Raw genomic sequence first — 25,932 nt, 5'->3', positions numbered from 1 at the left:
TTAATTTAAACTATCCAAGGTCTTGGGCTCACTATCTGTCTGTCTGTCTGTCTCTGTGTCTCTCTGTTGCTCTCTCCATCCAGAAAAATAAATTCTATCATATTCCTCTGATCTACAAGTATAGTTATCCAGTTAAAAAGCAAAATGAGAGTAATCTAGATTAACTTTTCCTGAAGAAATTTGGTTTTGACCATCATGCTCATCACTTCCCTTCCATCTGTTCACAAACATACCTTTAATATAGCAATATGGAATTTTCCCAGGAACTGAAGTCAAGCACACTGACTCACAAATTGTAGAATTCATCAACATCATTATCATGTTCTATATTATCTCAACTCTCTCTCTCTCTTTCTCTTTGAGTACAGGGATTTTTTGTTGTTCTCCTTTTAAAGATGGCAAAACAACCCCAAAGTTTCCAGGTTAAATAAACACATTCTTTCTAGATGCTTACAATATGTATATTTACTTACATACACACACACACACACACACACACACACACACTGCAAATATCCAGAAAGAATGTATTTAATCTGAAACACATATGTATGTATTTAACCTTTTGAACAGTCCCATTTATGGATGCATACCATTTGGAATTGCATTTGGTAGTGTAATCTATGGATTCTATTTTCAATTTGTTCCCTAAGTCTAATAGTTATGGACAGTTTTATTCTACAGTCTACAATCCATACATAGGAAAGAAATTACACACTAAAGAACATCAGTCAAAATCACATAGAAAAAGAAAACAAAATAAATTAATGAAATATTACAAACCAAAAGGCAAAAGAAAAAAGGCTATACCCAAGAATAGCTTAGCTGTACTTAACAAAATAGAGATTAAATCATAAAAATGGAAAAATGAACCTTGAATAGAATGTTTCCAAAACATTTTTGGTGGGATAAGCAAAACTGAATAAATTCTTTGGAAAGTAAATGACAGAATCAAGAGAAACAGAAAAGGATAAACAAGTTTAATATTCTGGTAAGGGCTAAATAATGTACAAATTCTTCTACTTTGAAAGAAGAATTTACTATTATCCTTTCAGAAAAATTACAATCTCTAATAGTCAGTGAGGGGACAAAGAAAAACTCGTGGCAGGAACGAAAAAAACAAAGGAAATAAAGAAGGCTGAAATAGAAAAAAAAGAAGAAGAAAGAAGAAAAAGATTTATGTTATTCTAGGGATGTAACAGAACAGAAAGAACTTAAATTTTTTCTTAATTGAGGTATAAATGAAAGAACTTAACTTTGACCTATTTAAACAAACAATTAACAATGAAAAATAAATTATGGGCAGAAGAAAAGAGAGACAATATTAATTTCACATAGACTTTAATGAATGTAAATCAATTGTCATAACAATGAGATCAAAAACATCCAAAAAGTGCCTTAGTTAACAAACACTTGACTTATTTTCAAAGCGGAGACAGATGGCAGCCAAAGTTAATACTTGATTAGAATATAAAATTATTTGTAAAATAATACATAGAAGGATGGTGGAAAATTACAAGCAGTATCACTCTATAAAACAGAAAAGCAATGAAGGGTAAAACCAATTTAAAGAAAACATGGGAAAAAAATACCCAACTGGGCAAAGCAATCCCAAGAGCTTTTCAGTGTGAAAATGGAAGATTTTTGAAAAGTAGAATTAAAAAAACCGAAAATGTTTGCAATGATTTTAATAAAAAGCTTTTTTTAACCATTAAGGACAGCAAACATCACACTAATGACTTTTAAATTACTGCCTTAACTTAACTTATAAGGGAAAAACAAATGGCATTAAAGAGAACAAAGATGGGGAAAGTAAACTTGATCAAAAATATCTAAGGAGATTTATGCTAAAGGTGATACAATTTCTGAAGGTGGGGAAGATACCAAAAATTTGGGAAAATATTGGATCTTATTATATGTCCCCCCAACACACACAAATGAGGCGATCAGGAATCTCAACAACTATACAACTACAATCTACTTTCTCATTTAAATAAAATCTTATGAGTATCAATTACACGCACATTGAGAATCTCCTCATTGATTTTACAAGTATGGAAAAGGCAGGCTTTTGAAAATTATATTGTGGAGTATACCACATCTTTACTATCACACAATTAACTAAAAGAGGGAAATTGTATAAAAAAGATTTCATTGTGCCTAGTATGTTTTGCTTATATTTAAAAGACAAGAACATCGTGCAGCTAAGTGATGTAGTGGATGGAGCACCAGCCCTGAATCAGGAGGACCTGAGTTCAAATTTGGTCTCAGACACTTAACAATTGCTAGCTGTGTGACCCTGGGCAAGTCACTTAATCCCAAATGCCTCAGGGGAAAAAAAAAGACAAGAACATCAACATTTGGTTTAGCAAAACAAAATTCTATTTTAAAGACTCTCTCACAATGAGGTATCTCTCATCCAAAAATCAAAATTATACAAAATTCCTTGAAACAGGGATGACATTTTTTTTTCTCAGACTCTCTGTTCATAAATATTAGGTAATCCAGAAACCAAGTTGATTTTTGCCAAAGGCATTCAATACAGTGACAGGGAGATTCAGCATCCAAGTTAAGGAGAACTTATCTGTGACCAGTGAGGTCACATTGATGTTCTTATTTGAGGATAACATTATGCTGATATTGCAAAAGCTTTGTAGAAGGTTAGGCTAAACTCTTTGAATAATTATACTTATCTTACATAAGACTCTGCAATATATATTTATATATATTTTCGTAAAGGGATTTCATTAATGCAACCAGCAATATGTCATCCTCAAAGAGGAGCATCAATATAATCTCATCATATTATGAATAAGCTTTTATGGGCTAAACATAGACACCAACTACAATAATTTCATTCATAATATAATATTGGTTGTATATATATATTCACATATATAAACATATTATTATAGTCAATGTTGATATACATATGCTATATATATGTGTCTGTGTTTGTTGATTGGCTATAATTGAGTATATACATATGTAATTATATAGATATATTTGAATATTTGTATAATAATATCTATATCTACATAGATACAGATAAATATATGTGTGTATATGTATATACTAATATTGGCTATAACACTTTGATCCAGATATTTAACTAAGGAAATTAATTGCCTCAACAAGAAAACCAAAAGATCATAGAAAATGCCTTAGCAAATATCCGATTTGCCAAATAAAGAAAGATAGCTGCCAAAGGCAACAATGAGTTAGAATATAAATTCATCTATAAAATCTTAAAAAGAAGGAAGATAAACAATTATGAACAATACTGTCTCATAAAGCAAAGAGAAGCAGTAGAGGGTAAAATTACTTTAAAAGAAAGCTTGGCAAGATAGTCAACTAAGCAAAATCATCCCAAGGGCATTCAAGGATAAAAATAGAAGAAGGAGGTGCATTATAGTCACTGAGGTCTTATAAACAAAGGAAAATGGCATTACAGAAAACAAAAATGGGAAAAGCAGTCAGATTGAATAAGTATATGTAAAAAGGATATCCTTGCTGGAGCTGATACAATTATGAGGCAAATATATAAGGTATCTGAAAAAGAACATACCAAAACCTATGGAAAAAAAATCTCAAGATCTTGTTAACATTTTTAAAAGTTTACTGAGAGAACATTAATAAGCCCCAACCTATCTCTGTGCCTTACATCCCATAAATACATGTGCAGGATAGTCACATATACACAAATCAAGGGTATCCTTGAATAAGTAGGGAACAAGCAAAATTTCACAAATGATATTCAAAGTATATCATAGCTTTACCATCTCACCATGAACTAAAAGATGTAGAAAATACAAGATCCCATTGGGCTTACTGAACAATGATATGAAAAAATATTTGATTCAATAGAACAAAAAATTGCTGGCTAAGCTCTTTTGAAGCAAAATATTCAAAATTCCTTGGAAGAAGTAACAATAGAAATAATATTGATCATTGCTACTCTGATAACAAACCATCAGGCCAGGGAGAAAAGGAGATTCATTTGCCACCATGATGGTGAAGATCCAGTGCAGGGTCAAGATCAAAGAAGAATTCTTTTCTGGAGATGATGAGAGCCTGCCTCAAATCCTCTCATTTGTGGATGGTATGAGGCTGATTGTATCAAGCTCTTGAGAAAGCTGATTTCTTGGAGGCCCCTATTTAAACCCAATTATTATTGGTCAAATCATTAGGATTTTATAAGGGACAATGATTGTTAGTAATTATTCACTTAATAATACATATCTAGTCGATCATGTAATAAAAAATATAAGAATAAGTAATTCATAGTTATATAAGTCATATAGGAAAACAGATTTTAATAGAAAGGCTTTTTTGCAAATCTTATATTTATATAATAGAAATTATTTTTGTACCAGTTGTGAGGCCTACTTGCATAACTATAGAATCATAAGAATGCTGACAGTAAGTATCTCTATCCTGTTTCACCCAAATTCCATGCTGGCATGATAGAAAACCCCTAAGCTCTCCCCAAAAATGTTCTTGGATTGTACTATCTCCGCTTGCCCAACCCAAAGGGTAGTTCATCCATCTTATGACCCATCTAGTCAGCAAAAATATTTCCTGACTTTCCCATCTCAAAATCTTGTGATACTGCTGATATTCACATATTAGCCTATGAATTATGGTATCCAATTTAAAATTTCTGTTTTATATTTAGCATAATTGTAACCCTATAAAAGTAGTGCTCTGAGGGGAAGTGGCATGTCAGATCAAGAGAGAGTTCTAGGACATGCCTCGTTGGAGAGGAGCCAGACTCCTCTAATAAAGTGTTTTATTAAACTCAGAGCTCTGCCTCAGTTTCTCTTTCGGTCATTTGGGGTGATTTTCTCCCCCACACTTTACATTCTAATGGAGGAAGTATCATGTACATAAATATGTTCATATGAGACATAAATATATAAGAAAAGATGGGGAAAAAACCTAAGAGGGGAAAAGAGGCATAAACATGTGAGAAATGTATCTTTTAAATGACAGAGGGATTTATAATTGATCCTAGGGCTAATCAAAAACCCCAGATATTTCTTTATGTTTTAAATGTTTATCTTTTAAGCAATAAATTATTAGATGCTATTTTCTGATCTCTTCAGCTATTGCCTTCTACGTTTTGTTAATTATGTTCACATTCATAGTTTTCAGCAAAGAGATGGTAAATTATAGCAGCCAAATGAAGTATATGTTGAATAAAATGGTCAATAAGTTGGTTCATTTTGCTTAATTCTCCTTCTTTGTTATAAAGCAGATTTCTATAACACAAGAAAAACTGCATAGTAATAATGGTGTACAAAAAATAAAGTATCAATAAAACATTAAAGAAAAAATAATAATTAGTGCACCAACTACATGTCTCTAGTCCTGTGACTATCACTCAGTGAACTCAGCTATCACTTCTAAAAGTTCTTTCCATATACTTAAGCTGTAGGTTATCCAGATCTTGTGGCATAAATTCATTGACATCCATTAGGTGGTCTTACCACTGCTTTTTCTTTACTTTGGGTTTCAGTCCTCTCCTAATTATTTTTGTTTTATATTCTAAAAGTTATTCTCCTTGGGAGAGAAAACAAAGAGAAATTGAGAATTTCTGTGTTTTCTGGGGTTACACATGATTTTTCTATCCACCCTGAATACCAGTCTATTCTTTCTTGGATCCTCTAGCTGTCAATATTACTTCAAAAAGCTGTTTCTGTTGTTCAACTATGTCTGACTCTTTGTGACCCCCATCTGGAGGTTTCTTAACTAAAATACTGGAGTGGTTTGCCAGTTCTTTCTCGAGCAGCAGGGTCACAAAACCAGAAAGTGTCCAAGACCAGATTTGAACTTTGGTCATCCTGGCTCCAGGTTCAACACTTTATCCACCATCCTATTTAGCTGTTTATTATGTATTGCAAAGCCCTGTCTTGATCCTGACATTCTTACAGGAGGCCTATTAAAACCTAAGTTGGCTGAAGAGTTCACTTTGCCTTCTTATCACTATTCTGAGATGATACTCTTTTTTCTTTACTGAAACCATTTGTATGTGGGACACGAGAATTTCCCTTTTGATTCTGCTTTCTCTATAAAATTTTAGGCCAAACTAGGATGTCAAGTCAATAAGCATTCATTTATTAAGAACCTGCTATGAGTCTAGTACTGTGCTAAACATGGAGAATACAAATACAAACAAAAAGGGAACCCTGCCTTCAAGGAGCTCACACTCTGAAGAAAGAAGTTGGCACATAAAAGGGAGCTGAGGGGGTTGGGAATGGGGCTGTTGCCTTCTTTCTAGGCAGATCTCTACAAACTACTATTCTAGCTCCCTTTGATAGGATTGCAAATTTCAAACTTGGAGGAACCAGAGACTATCTAGTCCAGATGAGAAAACTGAAGCCTAGAGAAATGAAATAATTTGAACTAAGTCTTATATCCCAAAGAGATCTTAAAGGAGAGAAAGGGATATGTGTAAGAATGTTTTTGGCAAGCCCTTTTTATAGTGGATAGAAATTGGAAACTGAGTAGATGCCCATCAGTTGGAGAGGGGATGAATAAGTTATGGTATATGAATGTTATGGAATATTATTGTTCTGTAAGAAATGACCAGCAGAATGATTTCAGAAAGGCCTGGAGAGACTTACATGAACTAATGCTGAGTGAAATGAGCAGAACCAGGAGATCATTATACAAGGCAGTAAGAAGACTATACGATGATCAATTCTGATGGACGTGGCTCTCTTCAACAATGAGATGACTCAAACCAGTTCTAATTGTTCAGTTATGAAGAATGTTATGGGCCAGAACTCTGAACTTGAAACAAGGATTCTTACAAGATGTTAAATCGATGGAATTGATAAATACAATGATTATCTAGTTTAGCATGATGCTTAATAGTTCTCTAAGTTCAGTATAAGTGATTTAGTCTTACAACAAATAATGGTTTCCTAGTAATATAATGATTGGTTTATATTCAGTGTAGAGTATATAAGCTGCGAGCCTCAGTCAGATTCATTCAGAGGGCAGAGAAGACAGGGGAGAGCTCAAGCTTTTCAGAACCAAGGAGACAGATTCATTCCATCTTCGGTCAGGCTCCTGGTGGCTCTCCTGGGGGACTAAGACAAATTCATTCATTCCATCTCACACCCTGTGGTGGCAGGCCTGTCCTCCTGCATTTTCTCCACTGAAACCAAGTCCCCTCTGAAGCTAGCTGAGCACCAAGTGAAGGAGACAATAAAGACTTTTGGACTTTAACATCTGGCTATTCTTGTGGTGATTAATCTACTGAAACGAAAGCTGCCCAGAGACCTCCAGGAAAACTGAACTGATGCTAGATAGGTTAAATGCTAGGGGGAAAGGGTTTGCTTGTATTTCTACAGATGGAGAAGGAAACAGATGGATGGCAATGAGCACCTGGAGATAGAAAAAGAGAAAAACCTCAAAACAAAGGCGAAGACCTAAAAAATATCTGGCACTGAAAGAGTATGGCTGATAATAAGACTGTTACAGAACTTCAATACCAGTAGGAATCATTGTATTACTTGAGATGAAAAATTGTTCTTAAGACTGATATAGGACTTCAAAATCTGCAGGAATCATTGGATTCCCTGAAACTTGCAGGAATTATTGGATTTCCTGACACATGAAGTAATGGACAATAGATTGGTTTTGGACTATTTCTTGGACTTATGGACATGTATAATTCCTCATGTTGATTGATGTTGTTTGTTTGTAATGCCTCCCATGTTGATGGATTTATGTATATCTGTTTCAAGAGAGAACCTTCAGGATCCCACTAATCTGATTTGATGCCCCATTTCCTTTGGTGTTTTCATCTCCCTTCCTGAGATGTCAGGGAGGGCATGATCACCTCCTTTTTTCATGTTTTCACCCCTTTTTTGAGCAGTCAAGGAAGACATGATCACCTTCTTTTTGGGGTTCTCACCTGCCCTGAGAAGTCAGGGAGGGCATGACCACCTATGTTCTAAAACAAATGAAAGCAGGAGATGTTACAGGCCAGAACTCTGAACTTGAAACAAGGATTCTTACAAGGTGTTAAGTCAGAGGATTTGACAGACAATGGTTATCTAGTTTAGCATGGTGCTTAATAGTTCTCTAAATTCAGTATGATTGATTTAATCTTACCCTAGTGATATAACAATTGGTTTATACTCAGTGTAGAGCATATAAGCTGGAAGCTCAAGCTCTTGGAGGGAAGGAGAGAGATTCAATTCCATCTTTGGTCAGACTCCTGCTGGCCTGGCCTGCATTTCTTCACTGAAACCAGGACTCCTAAAGAATTTCAAGAAAGTTAGCTAGGCCCTAGACAAGGAGACAAGATGTTGAAGGAGACAAAAAAGGATTTGGACTTTAATACCTGGCTATTCTTGTGGTGATTACTCTATTGAAACGAAGGCTGCCCCAAAGACCTCCAGAAAACTGAACTAAGGACATTACAGAAGAGAGCCATCTACACCTAGAGAGAGGACTGTAGGAACTGAGTGTGGTTCACAACGTAGCATTTTTTTCACTCTTTTTGTTGTTGTTTGCTTGTATTTTATTTTGCTTTTCTCTCTCTTTTTAAAATTGGTTTGATTTGATTTTTCTTGTGCAGCACGATAAATGTATAAATATGTCTGCATATATTTGATTTAACATATATTTCTGCCATGTTTAACATGAATTGAACTACTTCCCATCTAGGGGAGGGCATGGGGGAAGGGAGGGTAAATTGGAACACAAGGTTTTGCAAGGGCTAATGCTTTAATTAAAAAAAAAAAAAAAAAAAAAAAAAACTTGTTTTCAATATTTTCCAACTAACCAAGTTTGAGTTTTCAATTTTAAGTTCACAGATGGGAGAATTTCATGTGTATCCTTATGCTTTCTTATTTTATTGTACAGTGCTATAATGGTTCTTGGAGAGAGCTTTCCTGCTCATTTGTGCCTGAGGACCACCCAACTAAAGATATAGCTGCTGAAAAGGATCCAGGGACTCACTATAAAGAAGTATCTTCTCTTTGTTTAGTTTTGTGGAGAATGGGGGTTCCCAGTGTTCTGTCTTTGTGGGATCAAGAGTATGAAGTTTTATCTTTACTTATCAAATGTCTTAGATAAAATGATTTTTAAAAGAATTTTATGTGATGACACCAATTCTGCCCTTTTCAAACCTACTTTTTTCATTTGTGATGTGAAAATCATAACTTTACATAAATTAATTGGTCTTATTTTAATTCTGATTATTTTATGGGACTTATTTATATAATTTGTAATTTGCAAAGCTGGAAAAATTGTCAGTGCAGATGAGAAAAATTATTAGAATTAATGAAAGCACCACTTAAAGTTTGAATATCTTATCTTTGCAGGGCAGCAGACAACTACCCCATTTTTCAGCTACTAGTTAATCGGAAATTTACAAATGCTAAATGACCTATGGGAAAACTATCTTTCCCTGAATGCAGTAGAGATGTATTAAAAATAAGAGCAAAAATATTAAAAATTGAATACAAGGGCATGATAGTTCAAATATAATCTTTTTCTTACCATAAGCTTATATAGATGAAAGGCAGGCTTAAGTCATTATATGCTTTGATGCATTAGTTTAAAAAATAGAAAGGAAAAAGAAGAAAGTGAAACTATGATTACCAGATGACAACTTATATTTTAGGTTCCACTGAAATGTTCACATAGTTAAGTATTTTGTCCCTTAGGAAGTCTACACATACAAGGTGAACCTCTCTGTCAGGGCAGCTTATGGAGAATTTTTGAAAATGAAAACAACAAAATTATTTAATTTCAAATTCATAAGTAAATTAAATGATAGAATTGGAGTAGATGACCAGTAAGGTTATTTCTAAGGGCAACTAAGTAGTTCAGGGGATAGATTGCCAGACGCGGAATCAGGAGAAACTTAGTTCAAATATGACTTCAGATACTTGCTAGCTATGTTACCCTGGTCAAATCATTTAACTTTGTTTGCCTCAATTTCCTCATCTGTAAAATAAGATGGAAAAAGAAAATAACAGGGTCAGCTAGGTGGCTCAATAGCACCATCCCTGAAGTCAGGAGGACCTGGGTTCAAATCTGGTCTCAGACACTTAACACTGCCTAGCTGGGTGACCCTGGACAAGTCACTTAACCCCAATTGCCTCAGCAAAAAAATAAATAATAATAATAATAATAATAATAATAAAAAGAAAGAAAGAAAAGGAAAGGAAACAACAAACCACTCTAGTATCTTTCCCAAGAAAACCTCCAATGAGGCTGCAAAGAGTCAGACAAAGCTAAAACAAATGAACAATGACAAAAGATTATTTCTAGATGATCCTATCTTATAATAAAGTTATTTTAAATGTAGTCTTTGAAAAAATATATGGTACTTCAAAGTAACAAATAATCTCCCATCACAGTAGATAGAAAGCCAGCCTTGGTCAGGTAGGTCTAGGTTCATGTCTTGTTTCAGACATATAATGAAAATGGGACCCTGAGTAAGTCATAACCTCTTAATGTTGCAAGTAACTCTATTAAATTGAAGAACAAAGAGTTGCTAATCTAAATTGGTAGACGGATTTTGTCACTATAAATTTCACAATATAGACCTTTCTCCCTTTTTAGCCCCCCCCAAAACCAACCACCTAATTTTACATGGAATAATCAAGATCATCCCTGAAGCATATCTCCACTCAATATTTCTTTTAGCATTGAACTCTACTAGTTTCACTAGTGTCTTCAAGAACAACCCAACCCTAATCATCTCAAGCTCTCTTTTTCATAGCCTAGGCTACAAAGGATTAATTTTGTCAAGAGTTTATTAATAAATATTCTGCATAAAGCAAATCCAAATTTCTATTTTAAAGTCTTGTATAATATGAACAATTTTAAGACAAAGAAAGCAAAGTTATCTAAACTTAGATAAAAAAAATGCTCTAAATCACTATTGATTAGAGAAATGCAATTTAAAATAAGTAAAGTATCACCTCACACCTATCAGACTGGATAATGTGATAAAAGAGAAAAATGATGTTGCAGGGAATGTGGGAAAACTGGGACACTAATGCACCCACTAATGAGAACTGATCCAACCTTCTGGAGAAAAATTTGGAACTTTGCCCAAAGGGTTATAAAACTATATATACCCTTTGAATCATCAACACTAAGTCTGTATCCAAAAGATTTTTCAAAAGGGTGGAGGGAAGGGAGTACCTTTTTGTATAAAAATATTTGTAGCAGTTCTTTTTGTGGTGGCCAAAAATTAGAAATTAAGAGAATGTTCATCAATTTGGGAATAGCTAAACAAGTTGTGGTATATTATTGTAATAAATATGGGCTATAAGAAATGACAAGCAAGATGATTTCCAAAAAGCTGGACTTAACATGAACTGATGCATAATGAAGTGAGCAGAACCAGTAGAACAGTGTGCAAAACAAAAGAGTATTATATGATGATCAACTGTGGATGACTCAGCTATTTTCAGCAATACAATGATCTAAGATAAGTCCATAAGATTCATGATGAAAAAAAAAGTTATTCATCTCCAGAAAGAGAACTAACAGAGTCTGAATGCACATCAAAACACCTTTTTTTATTTTTTTAATTAATTAATTTAATTATTTTTTTTTAAAATTTTTCACCTTCTTTCTTTCTTTCATTTTTTTATTCAAGTTTTCTTTCACAAAATGACTAATATGGAAACATATTTTACATCATTATACATGTAACCTATTTTATATTTCTTATTATCTCAGGGAAAAGGAAAAAGAAAAAGGGAAGGAAGAACAGAACTTGGAACTCAAAACTTTGAAAAACCCCAAAAATGTTTTAAAAAAATTATTTTTACATGTAATTGGATGATACATTTTTTAAAATTTGTTTAAATTCTGGTGTGTTTTTTTAACTTTCTCTCTTTTTTAATTATTTTTATCACCCTGGGATATGAGTGGCAATAAGACAGAAGTAGCTGAAAGGAATCAAGCCTGGGAATCCAGCCAAGCATAAGGAGGGCAGAGAAAAAGTTGAGCAGAATGGGTAGGTGAATGAAGTACTGAATGAAAAATTGATGGCATCATAGAATGGATCTATGAGAATGCTTGCCCAGGATATGCCTGTATACCTGGCTAAGATTCATGCATACCTATACAAGCAATATCTAGAGGCTAGTCAGTTAGAGTGGCACTGGGGAGCTAATAAACTCTAATTGTAGGGCAGATTTGCTCACTTCCCTATCCTAATTTTATTTCCCCTAACATACAGGAAACTCAGGACACATACATTTATCTATATACGGAAAGAGATAAAAGATTCCTCTGACTGGCAGAGACATTGGGATTAACTCAAATTCTTCCGGAAAAGAAAATAAGGTTAGAGGAAACTAAAATCTTTGGTATATGATCTGAGCAGCAAACTAGTGAAAAAGGGTAGTCATAAGAGTGATACCTTCAGCTAAAACTGCCAGCCAAGAAAGACACAAACTTTTCCCAACAAGCAGAACTGAACAAATCCTTGAAATCATATGGAACAAAGTAACTCCAAAATATGAATCACTGTGAGTTAGAAAAAGCATCCAAATCAAAATCTTGTACTAAATTCTGGGTTAGTTTAAATAGTGATTCAGAAGAGCTAAGGATTAAGTGAGAAAGGTCATGATTTGTAGCTAGGTGTTTATTTTAAGTTTGTTCTACAGTATCAAGTTTAAAAACAAGATTTATGAATATTTGCTCTGCTTAGCATTTTTAATAAATTCAATTTTTATAAATAATGAGAACATTCAAATAAGACATGTACTTTGTGTTTTAAAACATATTAAGTATGTGAATCAGGGCATTTATTGTAACCAAATAATGAAACTTAGAAAAAATACTAAAGAGGAAAAAAATACAACTTTTTGAATACTGAACTGGCAATTCTTTTTCTTTTCTATGATGGTTTCATCCTTTAAAATTTTTTTTATTTGTTTAATTACATGTAAAAACAGTTTTTAACACTTTAGATTTTCAAATTTTCTTCCTTCCTCCTTCCCTTTTCTCCTCTGAGTAGGTAAACAATTTGACATAGATTATACAGGTGTAGTCATCAAAAACATTTCCATATTAGTCATGTCATTAAAAAAACACAAACCCCATCAAAAAAATCCACCAAGAAAAATAATTTTTTTTTTTTTTACATATGCTTCAATTTGTACTCAAACTCCTTCAGTTCTTACTCTAGAAGTGGATAACATTTTTCATTATGGAGTCCTTTGGAACTGTCTTTGAGCATTGAATTGCTAAAGATAGCTAAATAATTCACAGCTAATCTTGATATAATATTGCTGTTACTGTGTACATTGTTTTTGTTCTGCTCACTTCATTTTGCATCAGTTCATGTAAGTCTTGTCAGATTCTTTTGAAATCATCCTATTCACTATTTTTTAGAGCACAATAGTATCCCATCACAATCATATACCACAATTTCTTTAGTCATTCCCCAACTGATGGACATTCCTTTAATTTCTAGTTCTTGCTCATCAAAAAAAAAACAAACAAACAAAACAAAAAAAAAAACCTGCTATAAATATTTTTGTATATAAAGGTTCTTTTCCTAATTTTTTTTCATTTCTTTGGGATACAGACCTAATAATAGTATTGCTGGAGCAAAAGATACACAATATTATAATCTTTGGGAATAGTTCCAAATTTCTCTCTAGAAAAATTGGTTCAGTTCACAACTCCACCAAAAGTATATTAGAATCCTAATTTTCCCCTATTGCCTCCAACATTTGTTATTTTCCTTTTCTGTCATATTAGCCAATCTGATAGGTGAGAAATGATACTTCAGGACTATTTTAATTTGAATTTCTCTAATCAATAAGTGATTCAAATCATTTTTTTTATATGACTAGAGATAGTTTTGATTTCTTTGTCTGAAAACTGCTCTTTCATATCCTTAAACCATTTATCAATTTGGAATGATTCTTATTCTTATAAATTTGACTTGGTTCTCTACTATATTTGAAAAATTAGGCGTTTATCAAAGAAATTTGCTGTAAATTTTTTTTTCCCTTCTCAGCTAACATTAGCTTTTTATTTCTAAATCTTTTTAATTTAATGTAACAAAAATTATCCATTTTATATCCCATAATGCTCTCTGTCTCATTTGATCATAAATCCTTCTCTCATCCATAGATCTTTTAGATAAACTATTCCATGCTTCTCTGATTTCTTTATGGTATTACCCTTTATTTCTAAATCATGGACCCATTTTGACTTATCTTGGTATATGATGTGAGATAATGCTGCTAGTGTGTAGAGGGCCAGAACTCTGGAAAGATATACTTGAATCAAGGACAGCAGGGTGCTTATAGTTAAGCATCTACTCAGTGTGATTGATAGGATAATGGTTCTTTACTTAAGTAAACATATACTTGGGAGGGAGGGGGAAAATCGGAACAGAAGTGAATGCAAGGGATAATGCTGTTTAAAAAAATTACCCTGGCATGGGTTCTATCAATAAAAAGTTACTTAAAAAAATAAAATAAATATATACTTGATGTGATATAATGATGTCATCACTCTAGTTGGCATACACTTAGTATGATATGGTGATGTAATAGTTACAGTTGGCACATGCTCAATTGCTGTAGTGATGTAATCAAATTGAGGTATTTAAGGGCTGAGAAGACTAGAGAACAGGGAGTCTCTCAGCCACAGACACAATAATATCTCCAGACTCCATCTTTGACCATCCTCATGGCTCTCCTGCCTTCATCACTTCTCCACCTAAAGACCTTGCAAGGCCCATCCAGAGATCCTCCAGAAAGCTAGCCCAGACATTCCACTAGAGAGAGTAGTGTGAGATGAAGGTAAGCTATATTTTTCTAAGAGTATTTATAGATGAAAAGTGTGTGGCTTGAGCTTTCAACCAAGTGATGAAATAGTTAAATCACAAGACCTAGAGTAGGAAGATCTGAGATCACATATGGCCTCAGACACTTAGTAATTGTATTATCCTGGGCAAGTCATTTAACTGCTGCTGTCTCAGGTTCCTCAACTGCAAAATGAGCAAATAAAAGCACCTTTGTAAGGATCAAATGAGATAATGTCTGTAAAGGACCTAGTGCACTGCCTGGTACATAGTTGACCCTGAATAAATGCTTACTGCCTTCCCCCACCACCACTCCTTTTTCTTTCTCTATGCTACTTCCCTTGATAATCTCTTTGTTCCCAGGGGTTCAATTACTATCTCAAGACAGATGATTCCCAAATCTTTATCAACCTCTTTCCTGACCCCATTTCCACATTGCCAGATGTCTACAGAATTGTCTCAACTTCCTGAATATTACTCCTCCTCTCATATTCCATATTCTAGCCAAAATAGCCTGTCAGTCAATTTTCATAAGCAGATGTCCACAAAAGTTCTAAAACCTTCCCAAATATATACTGTAGAACACAGAGGCCAAGTATTTAGAAGCCCCAAAGCTGTGTGTAATAATTGAAACCTATTATTTTATTCAATCTTAGCTTGAATTTCATACTTAACTCCTGGTTATTTACATAAAAATTTGTTAAATTCTCTAAATTCTCCTTTGAAATACACATATATATTACACTACACTACAATCAGGAGAGAATATACTTGTATATGGAAAACAGATTAAATTGATCCATGTAATTATGTGTAAAGTTTATATCTATGTTATAAGATGATTCTACAAATCAAAAATAAGTCCTGGTTTACTGAAAGAATAAGTTTATGACTGTTTTTCATTACTGGAAAATTTACATGCTGGAAAGTAGCAAGAATGGAGGCATAAATAAATAAATAAATATTGTGTGCACTTCAAGGGTCTGTTTCTTTCAAGAAACTGAACAAAATGGGATTTTATTAGCTGTTTCATTAAGTTTTATTTTAGACAAAAATAAATACTGAAAGCATATGTGCAACATCTGATGCAAAAGGATTTCATTTTAAACAGTCTCTGTACAAAACTCATTAATGTAACATTAAATGTGCAGACCTGTCAAGCAATTTAAGTATAATTTAACTCATTTTGGTTTATTTATCATTTCTGACACAGTTTATTTAACATGTTCTAATCTTTAAATCAACATGTGTTCTAAGCTAATATGTTAAATCTGTCTTTTCAATGACATTTTGCAATAAATATCTATAGCATCTGTTGAGGGCAATTAGTACACTTACTTCTTATCAAGCCAGCTCTTATAGTAGCTGGATATTGGTACCTTTGTAGAAAAACTTCTAAAAACACTTCACTTCTTATTAGTCAAACCTCAAGTTGCCTTTCCTCACTTTCCCTTAGAGCACAAGTGTAGTTTTAAAAGAAATTAGATCAATATTTCACTATAAATAGCATTATTATATCTAAGATATAAATGTCATGTTTAAGATTTAAAATAAAAAATAAAAAGCTAATGCCTTCAAAAAAAGAAAAGGCTAATACCTTCCTCTTACAGTAAATTCATTTATGTTAAGGATTAATCATAGTACCACTGATAAAAGCTGCCAACCTCACTATTTTTCCTCTCTAAGCCCAGCATGACCTAACTAAAATTGGTTATGTGAGAAAAATGTCATAATTATATTGTGTCGGTTTATAACTTCAGCTTATTAGATCGCCTTTGAAATAAAGATGAGTGAATTTCCTCCATTAATTAAAACAGTTGCATATTGACCCATAAAATCTGAAAGTACTAAAGATGGGAGAAAGATTTAGCCAAAAGTTACTTCTCCAAGAACATTCCTGATCCCTAAGGAAAATGCAGTTTGATTAATCATATATCTACTTTTATTTAGATCTCAAACTCTGAATGTTAAATGTGATAGAAAGCTATTATATATAAAGTAGTTAATAGAACAATAACTTCAGTTTCATGGGACCATCCTGTCACACATTCATATACTTTCTGATCACTCACTTAAAGGGAAGGAAGCATGAACAGACACACAAGACTATAGCTGCTGTGAAAGAGTAGAAGTCCCAGAACTGGATTGGAAGGTTCACACCCAGTTCTGTCTTGTCATAAGCTACATGATCTTTGCAGGTCACTTCACATCTCTGCATTTCAGACTTCATCTGTCACCCTGATTTGCAAACTCAGCATTTCAGACACACCCAGAACATTTCATTAGGGTATATCCCCAGGGACTTAAAAAAAAAAAAACCCACAAGTATTTACTGAATGCTCAGTCATAAAGGGCATTATTTGTATTCATTAACAAAGCTAAAGAAATTAAAACTGAGCTAAGTTTAATTTTTTTAATTAACAACTAAAGTTTAATTGAAAATATAATCTTTAAAATGAGACATAAAATGTTGCATTTTTGCTAGAGTGAAAAATCAGGCACATTAAATAATACAATTAAATTTCATGACCTTTATCTTTAACCAAATAATATTCAAACTAATCAAAACAGATTAAATGTTTTTTCCCCTCTTCCTGTCTTAGAAAATGTGACACTGATCATCAAATATCATGTATTTAAGTTCTTCAGTCATATCAGAGCAATTAAATGATGAAGTCCATTCTCATTCAATGTACAAAACTGAGTAAATCTCAGAGGAACTAGTGGGACACTATGCTCAGTTTGATTCATACATGTGCTGGTTTAAAAAAAAAAAAAACTTTCACATGAACAACCTATAATAGATAAGACAGCAAAACATTGGACAGAACTGCAAAAAAAAAAAAAATCCTTCAGCTGATCAAACCATTCTTTGATGGTGTTCTAGTGCTATCTTTAGGAATGGAATAATCATAACATCATCCTCTGTAATCTGAAATCAACTTCCAACTCATCCAAGGACACTTTACATTTTTTGGCAATGATTCTCATATTCCTGCCAATATCTAAACTCAGCAGTTTTTCCATTGCAGTCTTAATTTTATAAGTTTGCTATTCAAATCAGTGGTCAATGCATGTAATCACAGAATGTAGGAATCAATAAAACAAAATTATTCTGCCTTGATCCTCTTTTGCATTAGAGTAATGCTAAGACTCAAAAAAACTGCCAATCCAAGTGGATGTTGTCCTTTTTGTCATGCTCTACATACATTTTCATACCATTATCGCAAGCAGATTGTAAATATCTGGGATCACCTATCATTGTAGCTAATGGTTTATGTAAGCTTTTCATTCTCATAATTTGAGATCTGGAGCATGAAAAGCTTTAGTTCCTTTTACCACCATCTGAAGAATAAGGACATTACATGGAGGACAAAGATTTACGTTCATGGCTAACTCCCTGACTTTGCAGTTAACATCATCAAAGTGAGCTGTTTTAATAATGTCTTTTGTTTTATAGTAGCCAAAACTTCTGTTATGCCACCTTCCCATCTTATGCTTGACAAGGACTTCAAAGTATTCAAGAGGGATCGTGCTTTTTGTGAAAATCTCTATTATTGCATCTGTATATGACTCTATAAAAGCACAAAGTCTGAGAAAAACTAAAAAGAAATCAAATCAAATCAAAGGCAATTCTGTTTTGTTTGCTTAAAGCTCATGCACATACTAAAGAAAGATTCAAACAATGATCAGAGCAACACAAAAAAGTGTCTTTCACTATTTCTTTATATTCCATTTAAACTCCTACAGTATATTGAAATACAGTAGATGAACCACCGAAACAAATCGACATCACTGGTGACCAATCAATTTTAGGAATAACAAGGACAGCTTTGTCTGACTCTTTGCAGCCTCATTGGAGGTTTTCTTGGGAAAGATACTAGAGTGGTTTGTTGTTTCCTTTCAGCTTAGAGCTGGCTGGAGGCTGAAGAAAGCAGAGGCAGAGGATGAAGGACCAGACCTTTGGATTTGGCGACATTCAGAGAGAGCTCTTGGAACCAAACAGAGAGATAGGCCTCTAAGCTAACCGGGCTATATTGGAGATAATAAAAGATCTGAACTTTTATCACCTGGCGGTGTTTTGAGAAGAAGAAGCTCACCACATTTTGGCACCCGAACAGGGACCGATTCAGATCCATCTGAACTAGATCACAACATTTTGGCGCCCAACGTGGGGCTGTTCTTCATTCCCTGTGGCAAAACTGTCCATTCATATCTTTTATAAGGCTCAGCTAAGTTAACGCTGGGCACTGAAAAGGCAAATCTCTTCATATCCTCCTTATCCAGAGGAATGGAATAGAAACAATCCTTGATGTCTATAACCCAAAGAGGCCATTCTCTAGGAAGCTGAGTAGGAGATGGAAGTCCAGGCTGAAGAGTTCCCATAGTTTCCATCTGTTCGTTCACTTTTCTTAAATCAGTGAGCATCCTCCATTTTCCCGATTTCTTTTTTACAAGGAACACTGAGGAATTCCAAGGACTTAGAGAAGGTTGTAAATGCCCTTGTTCAAGCTGCTCCTGTACTATATCTAATAAGGCCTGAATTTTATCGCTACTTAAGGGCCACTGTTCTATCCACACTGGTGTATCAGTTTTCCATTGGATAGGAACAGGTGAAAGTGTTGGCAGGCCTTCAACAGCAGCCCTGCTTAAAAAACCGAAGTACTCATTTTTAACCCCAATTGTTGTAAAACGTCTCTTCCCCACAGATTGATGGGGAGTTTTTCAACTATAAAAGGAGTAAAAACTCCTGTTTTGCCTTCAAAAGTCCATCTCATAGGGGCAGCACTAACTTCAGCTGCTATTGATCCTCCTACTCCAGACACATAGGTGTCTGCTTTAATCTTTGGCCAGTGACTGGGCCAACTGGCACCTCTAATAACTGTACAATCCGCACCTGTGTCTACCAATCCTTCCAATGGTAGGCCATTTATATAGATAGTGAGCATAGGTCGGTCAGCCGTTACTGCCGCTGTCTAGTATATTCCTGGATTTTGTGGTCTGGAGTCAGAACCTGGGTGCCTATCATGAGGCTGCTTATTAGGATTCTGTATGAGTAAACCTGATGCTACTACATCTCCTGGGTGATAAGTCACACATTGTCTACCTGTATTAGTGACTGGGATATTACCTACACATTCCCCAGTTTCCCACATCAGTGTGTGGATGGACACTGTTTTGTACATGCCTTGTTTCAGGTTCTGGCCAAAATCTTCTTGTAAGATTATATCAACTCTAATTAATTAGCAGTTAGTAAGGATTCCAACAGTTTCCCTTTTATTAAATGTTTATTATCCAGGGGCCCATTTCTGAATCCCTTAACAATATATACTGGATTACCATGACCTTCGCTTACTGTATCATTAAAGGAAAAGAAAGAACAGTAAAAGCAAAATGCTTGATCTTAGACTATATTTATAATTTTTTATCAATTGAGTTTATTTGTATTTTATTTCTAGGAAACATGATCAACTTGGATTGATGAGTCAATCTAAAGATAATCAGGACTGCCTGCCTAATCTACTTTTTGGAATATCATAGACCAGGTCATCAAATTTCAGAACATCAGATAGCTTTGACTAGTCACATTGACTTGAACTGAGAAACAAAATCGTCTTCTTTTCATCATTACTCAGTTAATTACACACACTGGAACTACTAGCAGCATTATCTTCATTCAAGTTATTAACCAAGGAGTCTGCAGTATTTGCCCTACTCTCTGCACATTCATTATAATTCAGTTTGTCTACCCTGTTTCTTATCTTAATGAACTGATCCATATCTTACAATTAAAAGGGGGTATCATATGATTGAATTAAAACATAAAGCCAAAGGTTTGTTATGCTATTTCAGTAACATACTTATGGCAAAGATTACCAACAGCATACTGTGCTAAGTATGTTCAATGTGGCCCTTTATATAGGTCAAAGAATTATCTAGAACAATAGGGAGAAGGAAAGAAAGGGCAGATCCTTGATAATGTGGTAGTGCAATAGTGAGGGTCCAAGCTAAACAAATGGGGACTTTCTATGCAATTCTAAATATAAATTATACAATGTGGTGCTTATTACACAAAACAACAAAACACAAAGCTACTTTTCTTCTGATGTTAGACTGTGCATGTCCTTCCTTTCTATTCATACATTGATTATCCTAAAAAGGCTTTATTACCTCTTTGCTGAGCAATAATTTTCTAACTGGCATCTCTGCCTTAAGTTTCTCTCTTCTAATGTATCTTTCCCATAGTCATCAAAAAGTGACTTAGAATTATAAACTATTTTGTTTGGCATTTCATTAGTTTTCCAGCTTTGTTAATTCCTTTTTATTCACCCTACTGCCCAGCCAAACTGACCTTTTTCTTCTTATTCAGGAGCCATCAACATGGGCCAGCAGTACATTTCCTCTTTACCTCTTCCTCCGAGCCTTCCTTTCTTCATAGCTCAGTTCTAGTATCACCTTTTATATTAAAATCTTTTCTGATGCTCTTGCTGATAGCACCTTATCCTAATAGCACCTTATCCTCAAATCATTTTGTATCGATTTTGACTATATATGTATATATGTATTTATGTATGTATATATGTATATGTGTGTATCTATATATATATATATATATATATATATATATATAGATACACACACACACACACACACACACAATCCCAGTCCAAAGCCCATTCATTGTATGAGATCCTCTTTTTAGTAGAGATGTTTATGTCAGGGGCAGGGCAGAGTTGGTGAACCTGAGAAAGAGGAGATTCTCTCCAATCTCCTTCAAGTTGTATTTCAATAATTGGATCTCTATGGACTTGGAAATCCTCTGACTTCCAAAGAAAAAGTAGAAGCTGACAACACCACTTCAGGTTGCTAAAGAAAAAATAAGGTCGTCAGAAGAAACTAACATGAGAAGAACAAGCAGTTTCCATTGTGACCCTAACTCTAATTTGCTATGCTAAAAATTTTAGGGAACTTCCTCTTCAGTGAGATGCAGGACTGGCTTGCTTGCTTGCTTGCTTAAATGAAGTTGCCTTAACTTTCAACAAAAGAGCTTCTTCACTCTATATTTTCTGATATTTATTCCCCCATGTATATGTTTTCTGATTTCAATTTTGCTGGGTTTCTTTTTTTTTCTTTTAAATATAATTTTATTTATTTTTTTAATACACATTGCTTTATGAATCATGTTGGGAGAGAAAAATCAGAACAAAAGAGAAAAACCACGGGAAACAAAAAAACAAAACAAAACAAAACAAAAAAACAGAAAAAAAGAAGTGAACATACCATGTGTTGGTTTACATCAATTTTCATGATTCTTTTTCTGGATGCAGATGGCATTTTCTATCCAAAGTTTATTGGGATTGCCTTGAATCACTGAACCCACTGAGAAGAACCAAAGTTGGTCATCGCATTATTTTGCTGGGTTTCTTGGCTAAGAGCTATGTGTGTTCATCATGAAATAGTATTTAGTAGAAAAGGGATGTCACATTAAATATAAAGCTTGAAGTCCCCATTCCCTCCCAATAATAACACTGCGACCAAAAGTTAGACTAAACCTGAAAGCCTTATTCCCAGATGAACATCATTTAAGGGAGCATACAAACTCCAACCTGGGCACCAGCCTATTCTATCACCCTACCTGCTCCCATACCCTGGAAGAGAAGAGTGGCCTCTGGCCCCAACCTCAGTCTTCCTTGGAGGACAAGAAGAGAAAGACTAGACCTGTCTATTCTGGCCATTTGAACTTCACAATGACATCTCCCTGCTACATGCCTGAGGACAACCCTCACAATACATGCAACAACTAAGTACATAAAGAACTGGGCCTGAAGCCAGGAAGATTTATCTCCCAGAGTTCAAATCTGGCCTCAGACACTTACTAGTTGTGTGATCCTGGGCAAGTCACCTTGTCTGCCTCATCTATAAATGAGCTGGTGAAGGAAATGAAAAACTACTCCAGGATCTTTTCCAAGAAAACTTCAAATGGGGTCATGAAAAATCAGACACAATTAAAATAAGTGAATAACACACACCCATGAACATATTTTCACCCAATAAATGTAACTTACATGAGAGAAAGGGATGTTTTATTTCTGTCTTTTCATCACCAATACCTATCACATTGCCTGGCACATGGTAAGGACAAAAAGGGAGGTTCATTTGTAGAACAGGATTAGATCCTACTACAACTATCATTACAATAAAATTGGATTTTCACAAAAAGCCTTTATTAAATAAAAGGAACTAACTGATCAAGATGTCAATGTTACTTCTTTGTAAATCTGTATTGTTTTCTGCAACCTAATTCATCATTAAAGAGGAAAGTATGAATTTTGGCATATATATATATATATATCTCTCTCTTTAAAATAAAATTTTGAGGATTTTCACAATTAAATTTTTATGGCAGATTGTCCCATTTTGGATGGGTTTTTTGGTTGTTGTTTTCTTTTTTTTTTTTTTTAAATCTGTCTTTACATAAGGGACTTTGGCTATAATAGATTCCATTTAAAAGAAATTTTGCTGCACAATAAAAATTATTATGTAGCCAAAATTTTCTAACTTTTGGCCAATGGTCCATTTATTTTGAGCAATATTTTATGCAATGGCATTCTAATAAAACAAAAGAATTTTAGACCGCCTTTTGGAGTTCATTATAATGTAATTTGGCCCATACTCCATTATGTGAAGCGGCTTATATAACAAAATTGCACATTTGTGTAAATAACATTCTTAATATAACAAAAGTTTTATATGGAAAAAGCATCAGATTCACTATCAGAGGATCTTGTGTCAGGTCCCATGACCCCTGATTCATACCATAGTGAATGCCTCAAATACAAAGGACACAACTGCCACTGAACTTCTGACACAATTTAATTACCATTAAACCTTTTGCTATTCTCTGTACCTCAAATAGAAGACAACTTGAGCTCAGCCTGAGACATAAAACTTTCCTAGAAGCACTACACAATCTATCATGTATGTGTCTGCTCTGGGGCTATCATTGGTCTTCTTTTCTTCCTCGACATCTTTCTTGGAGACCTCATCAGCTTCCTGGAGGTCCTATATCATTTCTCTGACTAAATGTATGATTAGATGCATATAACATGTAGACCAATTCTAAAACCAGTGACATACTTTTGGTCTCAAAACCTCATACCACAAACAACAAGAGGTTGCAGCAGCTATGTGGCACAGGGGATCTAGTGTTGGGCCTGGAGGCAGGAATTCTCATCTTCCTGAGTTCAAATCTGGCCTCAGACACTCAGTAGCTGGGTGATTCTGGGCAAGTCAATTGATCCTCTTGCTCAGTTATCTCTTCTGTCAAGTGAGCTAGAGAAAGAAATGGTCAACCACTCTAGTATCTTTGCCCAAAACACTCAATAGGGTCATGAAGAGACATGGCTGAAAAACAACTGAAAACAATCAATAAAAGAAATCACTATTTCTAAACAACAATGAAATTTAAATTTCACAAGAAAAAGAGTATGCTTACATTTCAACATGTTTCAAAATTAGGATTCTGTACATATAGAGAAAGGAAAACCTGTATCAAAAAAGGGGAAGAGATTATGCCTTTCCATGTGATAAGACAAAGGAAAACACTGAGAATCACTATACATCAGTGTCATTGTCCATCATACTCAAAATAATTGAAATCTTCGATGAATATTATTTATGAAAAAAGTATAAAATGAGATAACAGGTATGAAACTGTCTTAAATATTTTAAAGTACTGTAGAAATATAAGGTCTGCTAAATAAGCATAAAGTGTGCCAAATAGAACATTGAATTAGATGAAAAATTGATCCAATATAATATTTCTTATGTTCTTAAATAGTCAGCATGTCCCACAAAATTTAGCAATCTATTTGTGACAAATAATAATTAAATAATTTCAAATATACCATATTTCTTAACAAAGCAAATAAAAAGTATTAGCAATAGATGTACACAAAAATTCCCATTCAAAAAATACTTCCAAGACTCTTCTGATACTATATTCACCAAATACTTCCTTCACACCTCCCCCCAAAAAAACCCAATTCTTCTTCTATATATGTGTTTAGATTAATGAGTATTCTCAGTAACCAGATTCATAATCTCAATGTGGAATCTCAGAGTCTCCAAGCTGGTTCATTAAATAAAAAGGCCCTACTTTTTTTATATGTTGAGAACAAAAATCTGTCTAGTTATACAATTTCTAACCAAAGCTTTCTCTTTCACTAAAAGTTCAAACTTTGACCTAAGTATTAAATTCCTGATAGACTCAGGGCATCTTTTTATACTGAATAAATCCTTTGCAAACAGTCTCTGACTAAAATCTAAAGTTTCAAATGGCTACCTCTAAGAAAGGATGCATTGTAATTCTTTAGCTAATATTTGGTCTCCACACCACCCCCACCCCCAACTATAATTGTGCCTTTCTCAGGGATTCTCTTGAATAGACTTGAAAAATCATGGTGTTCATAAGTATTTTACTCACAATCAATACAATCTGTTCTTTGTGAAAGGATTGCTTAGGACCATATATATTTAAGTGACAGACTGTTTCATAAAATCAACAAATTACAAAGTGGAAATTCAATGTTAATGACTAAGACTCAAAATTTAATTCAGCGATATGGCATGTCTGCTTGGTCTACAAAGCTTTTAGCAGTCTACTTCATCTTTTCTCCCATTATCTCAAAGTACTGTTCATGCGGCAGCTAGATGGTGCAGTGGATAGAGCACTAGTCCTGAAGTCAGGAGGATCTGAGTTCAACTATGGTCTGAGACACTTAACATTTCCTAGCTTTGTGACCCTGGGCAAGTCACTTAATCCCAAATGTCTCAGTTAAAAAAAAAAAAAAAATTGCTGTTCATGTTGATAGGATCATCAGGACCTTGCTTAAGTTTTTTTTCTAATCGCCAAAGATGTGCTAAAAATATTTTTTCACTTTTGCCATCATTAAAGGAAAGGTAGTTATTTTTTTCTCCCTTTTGTAGTATTACTTTAAACATTAATAGAACGTATACTTGCACAGTCCTTCAAAAATAGTTTTGATTAAGAAATATGTTCAAATTTAGAAAATAAACTTGAAGAACTTTTTCATTTCAAAACATTGAAA

The 25,932-nt window shown here is 34.0% G+C and overlaps 1 protein-coding gene across 1 annotated transcript in view; it reads right to left on the bottom strand.

Annotated features, from left to right (window-relative positions):
• ATG10 (autophagy related 10) overlaps positions 1 to 25,932 on the bottom strand; it is a 315,023-nt gene that overhangs the window by 229,310 nt on the left and 59,781 nt on the right. The window lies entirely within an intron of this gene.

The sequence above is a fragment of the Antechinus flavipes genome, chromosome 1 (assembly GCF_016432865.1).
Source record: "Antechinus flavipes isolate AdamAnt ecotype Samford, QLD, Australia chromosome 1, AdamAnt_v2, whole genome shotgun sequence".
NCBI lineage: Eukaryota > Metazoa > Chordata > Mammalia > Dasyuromorphia > Dasyuridae > Antechinus > Antechinus flavipes.
This window is presented reverse-complemented; position numbering and strand designations above follow the sequence as displayed.